Source organism: Pyxicephalus adspersus, chromosome 6 (genome assembly GCF_032062135.1).
Source record: "Pyxicephalus adspersus chromosome 6, UCB_Pads_2.0, whole genome shotgun sequence".
Taxonomy (NCBI): Eukaryota; Metazoa; Chordata; class Amphibia; order Anura; family Pyxicephalidae; genus Pyxicephalus; species Pyxicephalus adspersus.
Window position 1 is genome coordinate 87,251,923 of NC_092863.1, and position 20,933 is coordinate 87,272,855.

General features: G+C 38.9%; 1 protein-coding gene across 2 annotated transcripts in view; it reads left to right on the forward strand.

The window, feature by feature from the left end:
• The window catches only part of RAB27B (RAB27B, member RAS oncogene family), a 119,903-nt gene that overhangs the window by 2,020 nt on the left and 96,950 nt on the right, over positions 1-20,933 (forward strand). The window contains exon 1 of one of the 2 annotated variants that reach the window (XM_072416482.1): positions 17,536-17,551. The exons of the other annotated variant lie outside the window; for it this stretch is intronic. The gene's annotated coding sequence lies outside the window, so the exon portion shown is untranslated. Of the gene's footprint in view, positions 1-17,535; positions 17,552-20,933 lie in introns of those variants that run through there. 2 annotated transcript variants of the gene reach the window in all.

Here is a 20,933-nt window from a genome sequence, read left to right on the forward strand (position 1 = left end):
TCCGATATCTGTCTTGTTTCATTATTATTGAAGATTTATTGTATAGGGAAGATATCGGGTCATAAGGAGATTGGAATTTTGTAAATAGGTCCTACTTGTGGATACCTTGTTTAAAAACAAAATTCCATTCACATGTAGACATTTTTTTGTCAATAGGATTTGGATTGTTAATTCTTTTTAAAGATTACCATAAGCTTAAACTCACTACAAAACATCTCGGGTATGACCATGCCCAGTTCTACACTATGTCTTTATGTAAATGTGGTCATTTTATTGGAGGCTTTGCTTTTTGGTCAGCGCTGCCCAACTGATAACTGATGATTTTAATACCAGTGGGGAACATTCAAAATGCAGAAGTGTAGGTAGCACAGAGCCACAGTAATTATGAATCTAAAGCAGGGAGTTCCTTGCACTGCAGATGCAAAGGTACAGCTTCCTTTCCAACAAGAAAATGGTGACAGCACAGGAGCGACATCATCAAATCTCACTCCAAAATTTGTGAGAGTAAAAGAGGATCAATGCCTAAAATTTCATATTATAGATATACAGCTATTAGCTTTCATTCACAGCAATGCCTAGGCATACTTACATAGCAAGAAGTGAACAGTATTTAGTTTTAGAAGGAATTACAAACATAAAATTAATGCATTGTGCTAAGGCAGCCATTTGTAAGTTACCAAGGTGCTACAACGCAGATTATATTGAAGCTGCAACACTTTTTTTTCACTTCTCACCCCTATGCGAAAATGCTTCATACAGTATATATGAATGGGTGTGAAATAGCCATGCTTTGTGGTGCACTAAAATTGTGTATTGAGATTCCATTAAAAAAAACTTTGGTAACACCTAGTAAAATATGCATTTTGTTTCATGGTAATGCAGCAGCATAATTAGGCCGTTTGGTTTTACAAGGGGTCCTTAGCACTAAATGAATGCCCTAGGCAAACTTCTGTTCTTCAGATAAGGAACATTTATTAAATAGTAATAAAAGCTATATCCTTTATTTGACTAGTGTTCCCCTTAAATGGCAGCAGAGCAATGCTTTAGATTTATTTTTTCTGCTTCACTTAATATATAGAAATTGACCTTTCAGCCCTGCATTAGTCAGCATATGGCTTGAGCTCTGGATAATACAAGTAATTATTACATGTAGCTTCCAGCGTTTTATAATCAGTTTATTTGTAAATGGGTCTTTCCTGTGGATTACACCAAGATTGTGTGCAAATTCAGAAAGAATGAACTCTATCTCAGTGTATTACAGAAAGTGCCGCACGGTTCTCAGCAACCACACACTGTTAAAGGACACCAAAAAGACTCCCTTGTGAAATATGAAAGGCTGAGAAATCCATTTCCACACCAGCAGTGATTTCTCCACTTTGAGTCACAATTTGTGTCTTTGTTGTGGATTGCAAAAATATATAGATAATTGCACAAATGGTTATTTAGAAGCAAGACTTTAAGAATAACTATATAAAAAAGTCATGGTTGCTTGACCTTTACAGGACTGGTATTTTGGGGGGAGCGCCATATGCCAAGGGGAAGATAGGAGACGTAGGATCTATGCTGGACTATCTGTTTTTTTTTCTACATATCAGTCAGTACTTACTAATTGCTACAAGTGACAGTATCAGCCTTTTATAGGCTGGGATATTCAAGAAACACTTCTTAAAGCACGGTTCCAGGTAGCATGCAAACCATGCAAGATTGTCACATTTCCTAGAAAATATTGAGCGTGGCCTAGAAGAACAGTAGAAAGATAACAGCTTGGTTACTGGTCTCTGGATATTGGTAAACTAGAACTTTGACCTCCTTTTCAACAACATTGCTGCTTGATTGTATTATTAATACATATTTGTATTATTCATGTTCCTACAATAGACCCCCAATTCCCTATTAAGCTTGCTAGTAAAATTCACCTTAGGTGCTCTATCACACCTGAAAGCGTGCTGTTGGCTATTCCAGGATGCACAGTGGGCCTGATTTAATAAAGCTATCCACGACTGGAGAAGATAGTCAATCATGGGAGAAGCTGGGTGATCAAGCAAACCTGAAATGTCTCTGGTCCAGGTTTGAAAACATTTGCTTTGGTTGCAACATGAATCATCAAACATTAACCACGCGTCCAGAAGCAACTTGTTGCTTTGGGGAAGGGTGCCATGATTTGCTGTAGGCATGTGCAAAAATGGTTAACAACTACTCCCATTTACTTGAATAGGACCACGCGTGAACGCTGCAGCTCTACGCAGGTCTGAAATGGCCCCAATGCAGTTTTCTGTGTTGATGCAAGTGATTTAATGTTCCACAATTCAGAGCAGAGGTGGGAGGTGTAGTTTTAGGAGAAGTTCAGGTGTGTAGTATGGTCATGAGCTGATAAGGGATATGCTATAAAGAGATTAGCTTAATTTTCCTTCTTTGTTCAACCACAGGCTGGCGAACAGGCGTGACTTTACTGTAAAATAAAAATGTCAGATCAGCAAGGTATCTGGTTCTTTGGCTTGGTGGAATGTATTACAATTCACTTGGCAGTTGAAACAGGTCCCATATGTATTTCAGCTGTTTGCTGTTTATCTGACGTTAATGGCATGTACATATAAAGGCAGGGGAATGGCCCATTCAAGTCTATGAGGTGTTAGTGTACAGATGCAGGCAGACCACTACTGAATTTGTGCCGGCTGGGCCACAGGCAACATGGGGGCCCCCAACATTTGGAGGATGTAATAATGGACCTGTGAAGAGAGGGGTGGCCCAGCTTGGTTGTATTGAGCGGTGAAGAGGAGACGTTTTGGGATATTGTGTCCTAAACCTTAACTTCCTAAATCTAAATGTGTGTCTTATTGTTATTCAATGGGGCCATAGACCACAGGAAAAATCTATCATGAGTTTTGGTTGGAGTTGCGCTCCATTAGGGAGGCAGAGGTTCTGGACTTTTTCCCTGGTATTTTTCTTTTGTATTTCCTCCAAAACTGCATTATTGGGCCTTATTTTTCAAAGCTAAGACTGGAAAAGATAAACTGTCTTGGGAGAACCTGGGTAATCCAGCAAACCAGGAATACATTTTTTTTAATCATTTGCTATAATTTAGCAAATGTTTTCAAACCTGGACCAGATCCCTTTCAGGTTTGCTGGAGTTCAAGTTCCCCCATAATATTCTATCTTCTCCAGTCTTGGAGAGCTTTGATAAAACAAACCCATTGATTGTGTTTATGTGATTTCTGTAGCTGTTCTTTACTGAGGGAAGAGGAAATGTAATTTTAACAACACAGGACAGCCAATTAAGTGTTACCTGTCATGAGTTTAAGATAAATCCTGACTGTCCGCTACAGAAAGCTGAACTCTGCACATCACTCTTTGTTTTATTATATAAGCCCACTTACACTTAGCTCGGATGTTTCAACTTCGGTGGCGGAAGATGGAGAGGTTTGGCCTCCCTTGTGTACCACAGAGGAGCTTTAATGTGATAAATAGGAATGTAGCTTTTAATATTCATAACCCTACTTAATGGTTCGGCAAGCTTGTCACGAAGTGGAGGAAATTCTAGCATCAAAGGCTCTGCTCTATTAGAAGACAAAATACTTGAAATGTTAAGATGAAGTGGTGATTCAGGGTGGCGAGATAGAGGAGGAGATTCTATGATTAAAGGGGAACCTGTGTTTAGTATTGCGTTATTTTCACCTAATAGAATATTCGTCATAATGACAAATTTGTTATCTATCTATCTGTCTATCCCATATCAGCCCAGCCAATCACACACACACACACCCTCCTATTAGTCAAGATCTTTATTGGATCTTTTTCATTAGACTCATGACTGTTTGGGAACGGCCCTTTACCCGTTCCCAGAATATTGGGCAGCAGCAACTGTTTCTCATTGCTTAAGTCTTATCTCCCTGGCTTTGTAATAACACACACCTGAATTCTCCAGACCAGCTGAATTTCTGCTTTTATCAAGGTGGTCACATTTGTTGATGATCAATGAATCAAGTGCATTTGTTTAGTGGCACCTTGGCTACTACTTGCCCCCTTTATTCCTATAGAAGTGGTAAGGATGTACCCAATTTGTCATATCTTTCTCTTGCATTTTAACTTTGTTACATAAAATGGCATGGTGTACTGAGGTTGTAGTTATCAAACTTACCACCTAAATTTATATACACAGCCTAAAGGGATACAGAACCTAAAGGCTATGTTCAGAAAGGCAATGAGGTTGCGGTGTGGTTACTGCTTCCTCATGCCAGGGAACTGCTTCCTTTGGGAAGATGCTACAGGTATGCTACCAACTTGTCATACATGAATTACTTTACAAAATTTTGTAAAATATTTTTAAATTGTACTACTATTGTATACTTTAGAACACACCACCATAAAACCATATCACTCCATATAGACAAAATGAATAGTAGAGGAACAAAACAACAAAACCTTTGACATTACATGAGGAACTTAACCATATATTATCATACATTCACGTGTATTCTCTTTAACTCATACCTGCCCTTTAAGTCAGTATATTGCTAGCATTTATATATGGTGTTTTGCGCTGAACCTCTACCTCCTAATATAAACCAGTATTGATGTTTTGTGCCTATTCATGTGTATCCATAATTGTTCTTAGATCATGTATTGTTCTCCCACTACTAAAAAAAAAGGAAATGCGTCAAGAAGCGAGCCTTTAATACAAGAATTGTATTTGTTAAAGAGAATACACGTGCAGCCTGACTGCATTAAGGCAATACGACATACATACGTACATGACAACACTTCAACTGAGCCTTAAATGCAGACAACAGAACCATATTTAAATGCCAGGAACCTGCAGACTGTAATTAATGATTATTCACTCATTATTAAAGAACAGTGTGTAAGAAGGCAAATTAAATATAGAAAATGTTTTCCATGTTTGATATGAAATTCATTAAAGATTAATTCTGGGAATGACAGAACATGTATGTGTAAACCGAATAGTGTTTATCTTACTTTTAATGTTTAACAGTATTTCAGCTGATGCTGGCTGTTTCCTGTGGATGCATGATTGCATGAGCCAAGGTGACTGGAAAATGAATTAGAAAGGAGCATGGTAGTTTTGTATTTATAAAATGTAGTAAACCCAATTATATTCACAGAAACAGGTAGTCAGATATTCTACTAATTACCTATTATCATTAGTAGCACTTTAGAGCGTGTCTTTACATAAATATATATAAATATATATATATATATATATATATATATATATATATATATATATAAACATTTTTGATTTTTTGAATTAATCTTTATTTCTTTTCTTTAATTATCAATGTAGGTCTAAGGGGCTTTCAAGCAAAAACTGGGTTGCACAGTCCCAGCTTTGAATACTGGAATGGGCAGATTCTATGACTCCATTTGGGAGATCATCACTTCCAGTTCTTGGGACAACAATTTTCCAGACATGGGCAACAATAGAATTTGCTTAGCATGTGCAATAGTTAGAACTTTTAGTTTTTTTAATTGGTACTTTACTGGTTTTGAGTTCCGTCGTCTTTCTTGGCTCACTGTTCTGTCACCATCTTCTCTCTTCTTGGTTCTTCATGATGTCACCTGATGTTTCATTGCACAGGTGCGAGATCAGGTGTCTTCCTCCAAATGTAAGTAAATGAGCGCCAATCTCACCCCAGGCATTTAAGGCACAGAAACAGACACCATGTGAACCAGCTAAGGACGTGTTACACTGGCGGCTATTCAGTGGCTGTGCAGTGCAGTGGTTACAACTTCACAAGTGCAGCTTCATGCCAAATGCTGCAAGCACAGAGGCAATAGAAGGTTTTTGAAAAACTTCCAGCAGCCGATTCACAGCCAGCTTCCTGTGCCAGTCTAAACAAGACCTATGGGGACATTTACAGCAATCTCCAGGACAGATAAAAAAACAGAGTCTTAAATACCTTATTAAATTATTTGCATATTCTTTCTTTTTTCCCTTTCTATACATTGCAAATGTAGACCATGTTTGCTTCATGGTTGTTATTCTGACTTTGTGGTTATATTATGTGACCGATTTAATTGCATGTAGTGTTAAATGGAGCTTCTCCATGTGACTCACTGTATTTTTTTTTAATGATACATTTTTTTAATGTTTTAGTGATACGCACATGAATATAGATAAGGTTTGGCAGTTAGTAGCTCTAAGGCATGCAACATCAGAACACAGATCCTATCATTACTGAATATATCATCATGAGCAAAACTTTTCATCCAAGGCTTGTAGAGCAACAATTACATTGTAACATTTGTGGCTCTTTGTAATACTTCTACATTATTAAATGGACCTAAATTCCAACCAAACATTAAAGTAGAACTTTGAGCTAAACTAAATAAATATGGTCAGCTGACTCTCTAAAAAGACTGAATGACCAGGTTTTTTAATCTATTTTATTTTTTCCATGATGCCATGGGTGCATTGCAAAATTACAATGCAAGGGTTCATTAAGCTAAATTTGTGCAAAATTAACTCAGGGAGCATAAAACATTATTTTAACACATGGATTGACCACCACAGTGTCCAGACTTTTACCCCATTGGGAATCTTTGGGATGTGCTGGAGGAGACCTTATGCAGAGGTCCAAAATGTTGTGACATTGCATAAACATATCAAAATGATACAAATGAGTGCCCTAATCAAAGCTAAAGGTGTTGCAATGAAATACTGGAATGTGTGTTTTTGTTTTTTAGACAGGCACTGTCACTTACAGGTAGTCCCCGAGTTAAAGACATCTGACATACAGACGACTCCTAGATACGAACGGCGCTTCCCTGCTCCCGCCTGTGCAAGAAGGAGTCTTGAAGAGGGGAAGGGGCGGTTAGCATGCCTTGAAGACTAAATCTTTTGCTAAACACAGCAGAGGTTGTGGGTGGTCTTAAGGACTGGGCACTCTGCAACATTTTGTAACTTTTAATGACCAAGACAATCTCTGCAGTTGTTTCTTTTTGCATATCAAAGCACAGCTTGCTCCAGAAGTTAATGAATGTCTAGGCTCCATACATTTTTTTTGGTTTTGTTTGTGATTAGCTCATAGTGAGGATTTTATACAGTAACTGACATCACGCTGCCTAATAATATGTTGAAACAAACATCTGTCGTAATTGAATTAATTAAAATAATGTACCCCTTCCGTCTTACATACAAATTCAACTTAAGAACAAACCTACAGTCCTTATCTTGTATGTAACCCGGGGACTACCTGTATTACAAAGCTGTGTTCAGTAGTTTTTCAGTTTGTGTTGCAGCACAATAAAGTCAGGGTTTAATGGTCCATTAGGCATGCTTCCTAAATTTTAAAAGCAACAAAAGTCCATCAAAGACTAGCTTGCTCAGTGACCATACTGCAGTGCTTTTACTGCAGAATAATCAGTGTTGTCACTCTGTTAAAGGAATTAAAAAATAATGGATCTACTGGCAGGGTCAATAAGCAATTAAATAATGTTGTTTGGTGTTGATAGACTGTTTGTTATGTTTTGTATGTTATGTTTTCAGATCTAATTAATCTATTTTACAACTTTCTGCTGTCTTTTTACCTAAAGTGAGCCTAGAACTTGTCATACTTGCAAGTCAGAGATACATGAGAGCTGGTATGAGGCTTGATATGTTTTCAGGCACCGATTGTCTCTCACTTTTAGAATTGTTTCCTTGACAGCTTTTATATGGCTGTTTTCAGGACCCGAAGGGCTCTCAGGCTGTTGAGGGGTATGACACTACTTTTAGCATCAGTTTAAATGATAGGGCTGCAGGGACATGTAAAAAAGATTAGACTCTGTTTTAATATATAATTATTATCTTTAATGTGCAGATACAACTTAATTTGTTATTGTCTGAGCAGAAAGCATAAGATTGGCCTACATTTATTGCATTGTATTTTAAATTTGCTCTCATGTGGGTTATTCACAGTGAATAAGTGAGTTGATGAAAAAATGTGTCTGTGTACGCTGAGGAAAAGTGCTGTCATATTTTAAAATCTGCTCCTGAAAACAGTTAGGGGATAAAGTTTCCAAATTACAGCCAAGTGTCATCTAACTGCCGGACTACCCTGACACTGAAATCTGTCCCAGAACAAGTATTTCTAGTTTCTTCTCTTGTAGGCTCATGGTGTCATGTTTGAGGACTTTGGGCATTCTAATGGTGTGACGTGGTCGTTTTGGAAAATTTCCATTGTTTTTCAACAAAGTTTAATTGAATATTTTACATTTATTTTAAATTAGATCAAATAAAATAACTACTTTTTATCACAAGAAAATGCATAGAAATATTGTCTCCAGTCAAAAAAAAAACGTGTTTTAAAAAAAAAATGGATGGATAAGTGGCTAACATAAGGCTCTGTGCACATGGTAGTATAGGAGGAAATAGGAAATTCAATGTACTACTTACCATCAAAAGTGCTTTACAAGGCTTAGGAGTCTAGAAAATAATATACTGTGTACATTATACTCAAGTATAAACCACATTTTTTGCATTCATAATGCAATTAGAAACTAGATCTTGATTTAAACTTGTATGACACCTAGTAGCATGTCTTGGAAATGCACCTGTCTCAGGCTTGACAGATTGGAGCTGTCAAAATAGTCTACTGCTGGCCAACTTTGTATTAATATTATTTAGGAGGAACTAATCCATCATAACCCTCTCAAAAGTACAAAATGCTTTGTTCCATAAAAAGGAGACAAAGGATATACTGGCTGAACCCATGTGATTCACTTTTTGCCTTTTAATTAAATAATTTTAAAAATGACACACCCTGGATTTATGTATTCACAATATAATCACATTTATACTTGATTAAAAGTATGTCTCCTGTTTTTTGTTTTTCAAGTAAAAAGTGGTTTATATTCAGATAAGTATATTACATAGTATAGTACATTATCTGTGCATGCGTATATTTATAAATTGTGGCCAGCCAAGGATACTCTGTATTTCCCTAAAAATCTTACATCGCAACATATACTGCAGTTGATGGTTTCAACAGATTGCAATCCCTGGATATTTTTTTGTTACTTACAAGTCTTCTACAGATGCAAATCAGTTTCAGGCACATAGGCTGCTCTTGTTAAAAGAATGTTTTAAATTCATTTTTGTCTTTCATATCTGCCAGCAGTTTAACTTTAGGTAAACCCAATAATTTTGCAGGCACTGTCAATTTTTGCTTTTCGATCGAATAGTGAGAAACTGTCCGGGTGATCAAACGCCAAATTCAAACACCATTGAAGTCAATGGTGAGGGAATTTGGGTTTTTAAGGGTCTTTTAATAGTTGCAAGAGCAGTTAGATTGCTCTTGCAGCCCTTTACTTGTTGTATGTGTTCTTGGATAGAGTTTCTCTATCAAAGAACCAATAGTACAGTGCTACTACTATGTGTTCTTGGATAGTTTTTCTATCCAAGAACTAAATGTGATGAATGGGGACTTCTTAGTTGCATAGTAGTAGCACAGCGCAGCAACAGCAAATACTATGTGTTCTTGGTTAGAGAAACTCTATCCAAAAACACAGGGCACTACAGGTGATGAATGGGGACAGGTCCCCATTTATCACCTATAGTGCTTGGAGATCGTTGTGAAACTGCAGAGGTAATCCACTACGACAAAGAAACTCTATCCAAGAACACAGGGCACTTCAGGTGATGAATGGGGACAAGTCCCCATTCATCACTTATAGTGCCCGGAGATCCCGCAATGCACAGCCGGGGGAATCATAATGTCATTGTGGAAAAACCTGTAAAAAAACTCATTTTTTAAATTTTTTTTAGAATTTTTACCATCGAATACCATGTTTTTCGTGTTTTACCGTGATTCCAAGTTGCTGGGAACTCATGAGTAAGAGGCAATGGAGCTGGTTGGAACATCTCCTAGCAGGAATGTCTGCAGGCCATACACATATTGAATATTTCTAATCAATTCTATGTTTGATTCAATATTACAAACATTAAATCTAACACAAATCTATCAAAAAAATAACATTTCCTATTTATTGTTCAAATGTTGATTGGGAATAACTACTATTTGCTCTGTCTTTGCTGTTCCTAGGCTCTGAGCATCAATAATGTAACTAATCAGGAGGAAGTGTCCCCTCTATGAGTGATCAGAGCAGGAAAAGAAGGGGGCTGCTTGGCAGGTGCATGGTAGTAACCAGTTAAAGTATGGCAGGAAGATATCAATCTTTTACTTTGACATGCAACAACTGACCAACCACATTAAACACTTTCAGCTGTAATTTTAACAGACTAAACTAAGAGAAATTCATTGGTGATGTTTGCACTTTAACATCTACTGGGGATATGCTTTGGTAAGCCATTTAAAAAGCCCATATCTTGTACATTAGCCTATGACATGCAGAAAGCCTCTTAATGGGGATTAATTGCTGGGTTTTCTAAAAAGCCAGCCTGTCTGTTGTCACTGCATGTTTTTGTCCTTTTGCTGCCATCCCCCACCTGCCTTTAGTCTCTGAGATCCAGACTGCAGACTATTGGGCTAAACATCATTACAGCATTCACTCTGCCTGTGTTAAACTACAAACATCAAAAAATGTCAGATTCAGCCACTAACAATCAGATTGGGAAATAATTGTATGTCTATAGACCATCTCCAGCTACTATAGGAGATTTGTTGGTGGGGGGAAGAATTAATATACCAGCTTAGAATATTAGCCTTTTCCATTTCCCCTATAGAAAACATTGTTCAGATTTGTCTGTGTTACAATAGAATTGTCACTATGTCAATAAGTGAACGGCAATCTCTTTAAAGTTGAACTCTGGGAATACCTAGGAAATATTGTTAATGTGGGCTCTTCCCCTACACTGCAATGCTCATTTTACTCCAGGGGCGATATAAAAAGATCTTCTACTTACCCTGTCCCCTTTGCTCCTGCAAGCACCTTGTCTATGTGACCATTCCCATAATATGCCTTTTTAAGGTAATCTCTGCAGCAGGAAGTAGCCCTTTATTTTAGGTGAGAGTGCTGAGGGCCAGTCCACAACCCAGAGAATCCTAGGGAAGAGAAGTGCTCTAGCTCAGTGGTCACCAACCTTTTGGAGCTCGCGGACCACTAAATTTACGGACACCTGATTGTCCATGGGCCTAGTGCCTGAAGGTTTTGAATGTTACACCCCTCCAATAAACCTTATTACACTAATTATTTTTCACCAAAGAGAAAACCGATTAGGTGGGGGGGGGGGGGGGTAAAGTCCGCTTGTGCACCTATATAGTGTGCATATTGAACAGTTGTATATGTTAGACATTCTTCTATCCTCTAGTGCAGCGGTCGTCAACCGGGGGTCTGCGGACCACTGGAGGTTCTTGAAAAAATTTTAGTGGTCCACAGCTCTGGCCGGTGCAACCCCCAGCAACGTCAGGAGAAGGACTGCGCTGCGCGGACTGGCCAGAGCCATAGTCCATGTCTTCCGTATGGATCGCAGGCTCTGGGCAGTGGGTGGGTTGTGCCAAGTCTCAGACCGGCGATATGGGAGTGGACGTGTTCTGGCATAATGACATCACTCTGGGGAAGTTTCTTCCCCTTTGAGTGACACACGGCTCCCCACGCATTTTCGGAGTCCGTGAAATTAGTGGTCCATGAGGTCCAAAAGGTTGGAGACCACTGGTCTAGTGTACCATCCAACCATGTGTGCTTGCCATATACATAACAATCAGATATTACAGCACATGTTTATGCTTTTTATATTTAGATTTACAAACATATCTAATCACTTCACAACTGATCCAGTCATGAAAAATTAGTCAAAAAATCCTTCTTTTTTGATTGTTTTATGATATTGGAAGTCAGTCTGAACTTAAAATTTTCCTACGTGCACCAGCCCTTAGTTCTCTAGTAGACCTGCCCCCCTACACACTCCCCTTTGTAAATACTTTTCCTTAAAGCACAATGTATATTGATAAATAAATAATTAATCATAAGCACGGATACCTAGGAACCAATGTGATAAGCTCCATCAGTACCAGCATTCTATAAAATGCTTATAAAGTTTCCTTTATTTGCTTCTTCTTGTATGAGCCGGCTGCTTTTGTCAGCTCTTTTTCTTTCTTCAACCTCTACCTATTGTGCTTAGCAGCAGCATGAGGGCACTAATGTGTGCACTTAATTTTTGCTTGTTCTGTGTTTCTGCTCACACGGCTTCCTCTTCATCTCCCGAAGATTTTACAAATATCCAGCATCCTGCTGTTTATTGAATTGCAAGTTTTTCTTTTCTCCTTTTCTTGTGGCTCTTATTCATTAAAATCTCTGGAAATCCTTCCTCTGGGCTTAAAGAGGACCAAGCTTAACTATGTTTATGCAAGAATTGGAATCTTCTGTTTCTATTTATGACAGCCGAGCAGGCGTACTTATTAAATATACATATTTATCTTCCTATTTAGCTTTAATTCCTTTGCTCAGCTTGACACTAGGTTTTGAGGTCACTTGAAGTCTAAAAGTTGCTACTACATACAACTCGCATGCTGTATCCTGTAAGAGTGAATTTATGATAAAATCAAGGTAGAGTTTAAATCAACAAAATACTCTGCCTGGCTAAATAGATCCCCAAGCATGTGGGACCAGTGTTATGGTCTGCTGTTGCTTCCTTTGGTCAGATCTAGGTTCAGCAATGTTATGTTCAGCAATAATTATGCCAGCTGACTACCTGAATATACTAAATAACGTGGTTTTTCCATCAATGGAATTTTTTTCACCTCGATGGTATGAGCATATTTTAATGCCAGGATTCCACGGGCTCAGATTGTAAAATAGTGATTCAGGGAGTACAAGTCATCACTTTCACACATAGGTTGGCCACCAGAGTTCAGACCTTCGCCCAATGGAGAAGCATTGGAGAAGATTGTACACCATGGTCCGATTTTCCCGTCATTAGTACAAGACCTTACAAAGGCAGCTGGGGGCTGAAATACAGGTTGTGACATTGAATAAGCTTACTGAAGTATGTAAAGTTCATACTTGTTCGTTTTCTAAAGATAACATTAGACTGTAAAAGAAGAGGGATGATCAAACCGATGCCCAACACTATTTATTTCTTGTGTGGCGAATTATCCCAGTCAACACTTCTTTGTTTAATTTCGCCAAATGTAAGAGTGGGGAATTTTAGACCTAAAATTTAGCAGTTTTGCATTAGTGAACATTATAGGTGTGAAATGTTTGCCTATTTGGAGTGCCAAAAAAAAGTAGGGTAGCAACTACCATACTTCAGGGGACCCACAGACTGTACTTTGATGAAGACAAAGCAAAGCAAATGGACCTTTTCCAAATCTGTCTCCTGGCCCCATAGAAGTCTTTGCACCTCCACTGCAAATGACTGTATATTGATATAAATTAGCCAACAGAGAGATAAAGCTTTACCAATGGCCTTGGCAATGAGATCTCATTGTAAGTATGGAGCTAGGGAGGGTGGGATAGTTTTTATTAAAGGAGGAAGAGAAAAAGGGTGGGGAAAGTTTTAAAAAATTTCTTAACCCTTTAAGGGACACCAACCTGTGACTGGTATTTGTGGACTTTTAAAGGGTTTTTGTGAGTTTGGTAACTTTTTTCCCTGCATTCTATGTCTGGGCCAGATGGACCTGTAAGGGAAAACAAGATTTTTTAGCGGACGCCGAGCACCTGTCAGTGGGGTTGATGAATATAGTGTCTTGGCGAGCCAGACCGGTACCTGTGTTTGTATGCAGCACAATCTCATTAGCAGACCCTAGTGTGAGCGCCTTCATTCCAGATTTTATGGAGTAGCCAGCACTTAAAATTCTCCTACATCTGAAGGGAAATCAATGAAGACAATTTTTACGGAATTCATTCTATCTCAGATACAGCCAAAGTATACATAAGTTAAGCCTTGTATGCATTTTTATTTAATATTTCATGATTTATCTCATATTGAAATACTTAGATTTATAAATGAATCATGATTTGATAATATTTCATGAGATTAAGGGTTTCATTGCAAGGGCAGTTTTGTCATTTTGCCTGGAGTTTTGCTTTAAAGCTACTGTATGTTTCTCCCTGTGTTTTGTATGTAAAACACAGGACATGGATGTAAATAATACAGATTAGGAATGACCACAGATTAGAATAAAACATCATTGTCCTGTTGGGTAAATAAAAGCTCTCCAAAACTGGAGAAGTTAGACTATCATAAGGGAAACTGGGTGATCCAGCACACCTGGAATGGATTTGTTCAAGGATTGAAAATATTTGCCAAATAGCAAATGCTTTTTGAGGTTCTCCCATCATAGTCTATCATCTCCAGTCCTGGGAAGTTAAGTGTTTAGTGAATAAAAAGTATCATCCGCAACAACCTTCCTTTGGTAGATTTGGCAGTGTTCCCAACCAGGAAGGAAGCAATTCCATATGGGTAACTAGAAATGCTGGTGCTGGCAATGTCCCGGCAGCAGAATGTGTTACATGTGCCTTGCAAAAGTAAACTAGAAAAAAAAACTCACCTTCACCTCCACAGATCCCTTGATCCTTCTGGAGCTTTCCTGGATTGGGTTCAGCACCATCCAATAATCCTCCTTAGTCCTGGCCCCAAATTTGGGCATGCGCAGAGGAAGCTTTTTCCTACATGGGAACAAATTATGCCAATTTCGTGCATGTGCAGTAAGATTGGCACTTTTTTCTCCCCATTTACAGCGGGCTACGTCCCCCGATATCACACTTGCCGGTCAAAGAATATGGTGGCACCCAGAACGGTTTGGATATAGGTTCGCTTCAAGATTTTCCCCATTATGGGGAGATAACCGTTTCATGGAGACAACCGTTTCACCACACAGAAAGTCTCTAACAAGAGTGTGATCCTTTGTCTCTGTGACAGTAAAGGAAGTTTGGATAGCAGTAAAACCCCAACAGGGATTGTTATTACAGATTAACTCAAACTTTTACATTTCTTTTTGTGCTGAAAGGGATTTTGCAATTTGCTGCAAGCTTCCACACAACAAGCATTAAAAGCTGCAACAGGGATCTTAAACCTGCATCATTTCTTGTCTGATGGACTAACAGGAACTCTTCCAAACTGTGTTTTCCTGGCCTCTTTCAGCCATTTGCTCTCTGTCTTGTCAGCCATTTAGCCTCAGGCATTTCCTAGGGTGATTTGTAAATGTAATCTGTCCAGTAATGTCTATGTTTAATTACAGTGTGTGAGAGGCAGTGATTCGAGCTGAGAAATCCCCTCCCTTCCTGAATATTATTATTATTCTATGGTCAGTGCTTACCTCACACATACTTCTGCTAAACTTACACTCAATGAATTCACAAAGCAGCTTGGTAATACAATATTGTTCCAATACCAAGGTTTATTACCAATGTTGATTTATTGTGCGGTCAGCAGTGGCAGAGAAGAACTGATAGTCTAGGTTAGTGAGAAACTATATGAGAGATAAGCTCAGAATCTGGGGAGGAAGGTATGGAATATGTGTTAAGCTTATCCATAGTTAAGTATTGTTCAGATTTCAGTAAATAGGAGAGGTAAGTGATTGCCTGCACACTATATGGTACAACATACCTTTAGAGAATAAAAGGCATGTATAGCACTAGAAGTAGGCTAGGGGACTGTGCTATGCTGAAAAACAGGGAGCACTGTTTCTGTCCATTCTGCACCGACAAATGCTGCTACATCTGACTATTTAGAGACTGGCAGAGACCATAGCCTCCTTGTCCCGAGGATAAATCTTTTGCAGCCTCTGTAAGGATGCCACAGATTCTTGATCAATGTAAAAATTAGGGCTTAAGGTAGTTAAAAAAGTACTAAGATACAAAACACATTTATTAAAATAAATTGTACCACTGCCACAGATTCCCTCAGGACCAGGGATCTGTGCCTTCTGTGTCACCCACCTTGTACTGGTCTGCTGCCAGGAACAACTCCTTTCAGGAATCCCGTTCTCTGGTTACTTCCTGGTCTAAACCATGTGACCTTAGAGGATTAAAACATTCCACAGATGTGCTTCACCTGCTGGCGAAAATGTGAACAGCACTTGAACTGCCTCCTCTCCAGCACTCCCTCTGGTGCTGGGTTTGGATACTAGCTGGTCACATGATCTCTATTACATTTCCCCCCCCCCATTTAACTGGCAACAAGACATTCCCTGATCAAGGAGTTTATCTGGGCTTTGTTTCCAGGTTCCAATTTGCATCTCCTGATATTGACACCCCAGCTCTGATCTGACTGCTTTCTATCACCGCCTGCATTGACCCTTGGCTTCTCTGACTAAGCTCCTGCCCTTCGCTCCTGTACTTGTTAATGTAAAAAAATAGTAAATAAAACATTTGAAAAATTCTCTTACTTAAAGCCTGATCGATCTTTCTTTCTTTCTTTCTTTCTTTCTTTCTTTCTTAATTTTTTAAGTTAAATACGGATCATGTTATGAGTGCCATTAGACTGTGTTGGTGCTTTTTACCGGTTCAGATCTCCTAGCAACACCAGGCTATAGAGCGTGTGGAGTGATATGTACAATAATTGTTTGAGACGAAAGATGGAATTCTTTATTTTAGCATTATTAAGGGAATTATGACACCTGTGTATCACCAGCACTGCAACAATGTGTGCCCCACAATGCCTGGCTGAATTATTTTTTCAGCATGTAATATTAAATTGACACGAATAAACATGTTTAAATACTCCCATAGAAGGACTTTTTACAGTTTATTTACTTAAACCTTGAAAGTAATTCTGTGCTTTGGACATTTTTTTTCTGTTTCCTTGATGTGTGATAGCAACCTAGTCTAAATAAAAGCTCCCTTAAATTGAAACACACCTTAACACAAAATATACTGCATGTTATTAATTGTGTGGTAATCGTGTGAAGGGATGGCAGGGGGGTTGTCTGCTCATTACAATACATTATATTCTACTACAAGGTATTTGTACAACTATTACTTCTTTATTCTAACCTGCTCAAAGGAGGAACACACTTTTGTTATTTAAAGAAGTGCACTATAGTTTGTATTATAATTATTATAATTGTATATAATATAAAGTTATTATAATTGAATTATATCCTAAAGGCAGAAACTTAGATGAATAAAAAAATCAAACAAATCACAGTCATTCAAAAGCATTTTCATTCAGTTGCAGTTTTGATGAACATGGAAATTTTTTTTGGATATTAAAGCATACCTAAACTACACAACCCTTCTATATAAAGTAAAAATGTTGTTTTTTTTGTTTTGTTTTTTAAATGGTGCAGCACTGAAGTGATCAAGACTTTATGGGAGCGGCGAGCCTCCTGGGAAACCTACGTCACGCATCCCCGGAGGCTCTGGCTGCTCCACCAAGGGGCATTTTTCCACCAAGGGGAAAGAGATGCCGATCTAACGCACAGTAAGATCGTCTTTTTTTTCCCATTCACAGCGACTACGTTACCTGATCTTGCACCTTCCAGGTGCGAGATTGGGTGACGGAGAAAGAGGAGCGATGAAGAAGATGGAAGAGAAGATGGCAGTCCCCGGCATTTCCTCTACATCAGTACAAAGAGGAATTCCGGGACGGTGCGGGACCAGCTCATAGGAAAGAACAAGCTCCATCGAGGGATCTGTAGGATTAAAGGTAAGTGTAATTTATTATTTTTAGTGTAGTTCCCCTTTAAGTTAAAAAAAAACCTAATAAAGCCTATACAGCTAATGCTTGTTGATTGTTTGGCATACATGTTTATTAAAATTAATAGGCATTGGAACACTGGTAATCCTGATGGACCATTGATTTTTCTTTGTTGTGTATGATCACTGGACAGCTTACATTTCGGTAAAGTGTCTATATTCAGTTATGTCATGATACATTGGGCCTGATTTATTAAAGCTCTTCAGTGCTAGAGAAGATACGCTTTCATCAGTGATCATGGGTGATCCAGCAAACCTGGAACTGATCTGGTCCAGGACTGAAAACATTTGCTAACGAACAGCAAATTACTTTTAAGAAATCCATTCCAGGTTTGCTGGTTTACCAAGGTTCACTGACGAAAGTGTACCACCCCCCCCCCCCCCCCAGCCTTGGAGAGCTTTCATAAATCAGGCCCAGGGTCTTACCCAAGCAAGTATATGGTCTAAAGGAAAAAAAGCATTAAGGTAAAGGGATTCTTTAGGCTGTAATCTGGTTGACAGTGGAGTCTTGCCAGAGTAGAAGTGATTGGGTCCTGCTGGCCAAATGACCTAAGTTATATGTTTGCTCAAAGAGGTGAGTTCTGAGGTGGCAATTGAGGGGTTTGATGTGTGCCAAATGGATTATGGAAGGGAGTTCCAGAAGAAAGGTGAGGCAAGGGAGGAGGCATCTAGAGTACATGGGAGGGAATCAAATGCAGAGGTTACATTTGGAATATTATCTGGGGATAAGTTCCAAAACATATAGAGGGTATAGGGGCAGGCAGTATTGGAGAGGGCTTTATAGGACAGGGTTAGAAGCATGAACTTGATTCTAAAGGTGCGTACACACTTCCAATTTTTATCGTTCCAATCGAACGACGAACGATCGATTGGGCAAAAAATCGTTCGTAAAAAAGTAACCAACGACGCCGACGAACGAGGAAAGTCGCTGGAAACGAACGACCGGACCGGCGGATCGGATTGGACGACGATCGTTGAACATCGTTCGTGTGTACGGTCGTTCGTTGATCGTCCATGTTCAGAGCATGCGTGATGAACGAACGTCCGTTCACTTTCCTGTCGTGCACATAGTTCCTCTATCGCTTAAACGATCGTATCTATTGTGTGTACAATATCTACGAACGATCGTGTCGTTACCTCTATGTGCAGTATCGGTGCTATACGATCGTTCGTATATATCGTGCAGGAACGTTCGTCGTTCGTTTTCCGACGATAATAATTGGAAGTGTGTACGTAGCTTAAGTCTAATGGGCAACCAGTGAAGATAATGACACAATAGCAGCATTTCAAGGTGAATGAACCCAGTAGCAAAGTTCAGGTTTGATTGGAGTAGCGCTGATTAGCTTCCTGAAGACCTCGCATGAGGTTGTTACATGAAGTCTAATCAGGATATTAGGAGGGTTTACAATAGAATTTTAGTTGTGTCAGATGAGATGAAAGAACAAATGCATGAGATGGTAGTTGGTTAGGATGGTAATATGGAGATTGAAAGAAATATCAGAGTCAATTATAAATATCAGAGTCAATATTGAGAACCCCAAATCCTCATGTGCATTGCCTAGGAGTAATAACTCATAGGCAATGCACATGGGGATTTGGGGTTCTCAAGCTGTCAGTAATAATAATTATTTTAGGTAAGTAAATAGAGTCAGTAGGCAAAAAGTTCTGTTTGATCAACATTAAATTAGGAGGACATAAGAAATGACATTAATGTAATTAGGAACATAAGATGTCCGACATCAAAGATCAGGAGCCAGAGATGGATTAATGCAGAATAGTGTCCTAGGCAAGGTAGCAGTTTTCACTCCCCCTTCCCAATCCCTTCAATTTACATTGATAATTATTACAGTACTAGAGTGGGTTTGGTTTTCATTGGTGTATATATGTTACAGAGGTCGAAATGAACAAGGAGCTGGCCAAAATCTAAATGTATAGATGCAAAAGAGAGGGTGACCATGGACTGAGCCTTGTGGTACTCCAACACAGAGGAAGTAATCCTGTGGATCTGCCATGTCCATAGAGATTTATATCTATGATATGTTTATTTCCCTAGTAGTTGAACTTGATGGACTTATGTCTTTTTTAAAACCTGACTTACTATGTAAGGGGAGAAAAGGGTGCAAGATCAGAAAATGCAAAACATCCTTCCAGAGAAGTAGAAGAATATTGAAACAAGACTAGGCGAATAGTGTGGCTGTACCTAGTGTGGCAATAATGTTGGCTAAAATGGCTAATAACGTTGGCTGTGTCTAAAAGGGACATATAATCTATGCCTATCATTAGCAGAGCTGGGTGGAAAATGCCCTGGCATCAGAGGGAGGAAAAATACTCCAGAATCATTGGGATAAAAATGCACATCAGATCTCTAATCAGCACAAACCTCATTGCACAATCCCTTGCTTGCTGTGTCATGCCTTTGTCACATGGCCAAAAGTAGTAAGTGGAGATAGCAAACTTCTTCATGGACGCCATGTTGGTCAGAGGCCTGGCTATTTACAGGCACTCAGTACAGGCACTTTCCAGCACTCAGTTTGGGAATAGGGGTGCTCAAGGCACCCCATGATTTGGGTAACATCCTGAGACAATCCCGGGGAAACCTGCACTGTTGAGAGCTAAGTGAAGGAGTCTCAGCATTTGGTGGCAGTAAAACCTGTCAATAGTTTTAATCCTTCACCACATTATCCAAAAACAAAATGCCCATAGATACACTTAGTAAAAAGGCAAAGAAAAGTCAACTCCCTACATTTACTGCAGCACTACAAACACAGGTAAAACCTTTTCAATCTTACCCTGATTATAGATATACAGTTGATCTATGCAAACATTTCATATTGAAGAGTTCTAAAAATGTAGGACAAAAGCTGAAGAATGAATCATGCAATAAAAACATATCACATTCTGCGGATGAAAAGGAACCTGATCTATTTCCATGGAGCAATTTTCTGTTATATGGTATTATTTTAGATACCAATCAAAGCTTTATTGTCGGAATCCAACTGGAAGTGATCCCCAGAGTCACAGATGAAATCTGAGTTTTATTTATATGAAGAGTCACATCTGATAGGGTGCACTGCTCTCTAGATTATTGTCAGGTTACATTTGCACAGAGAATTACAAAAGTCTGTGACTAGTGGTAAAAGTCTCAGGTCTTGTCTATTGTCAGCGCAATACAACACCTCTTGCATGTTGCTCTGCTGTTACTAAAAGCTTTTTAGGGAATTTGCTAAAAAGGAGATCAGCAGTGTGCTGCAGAGCTGGCTTCCCTTCTACAAAACGATATAATTAAAGTTTAACTCAAGTTAAAATATGAAAAACTGTGAGCGTGCAGGTCA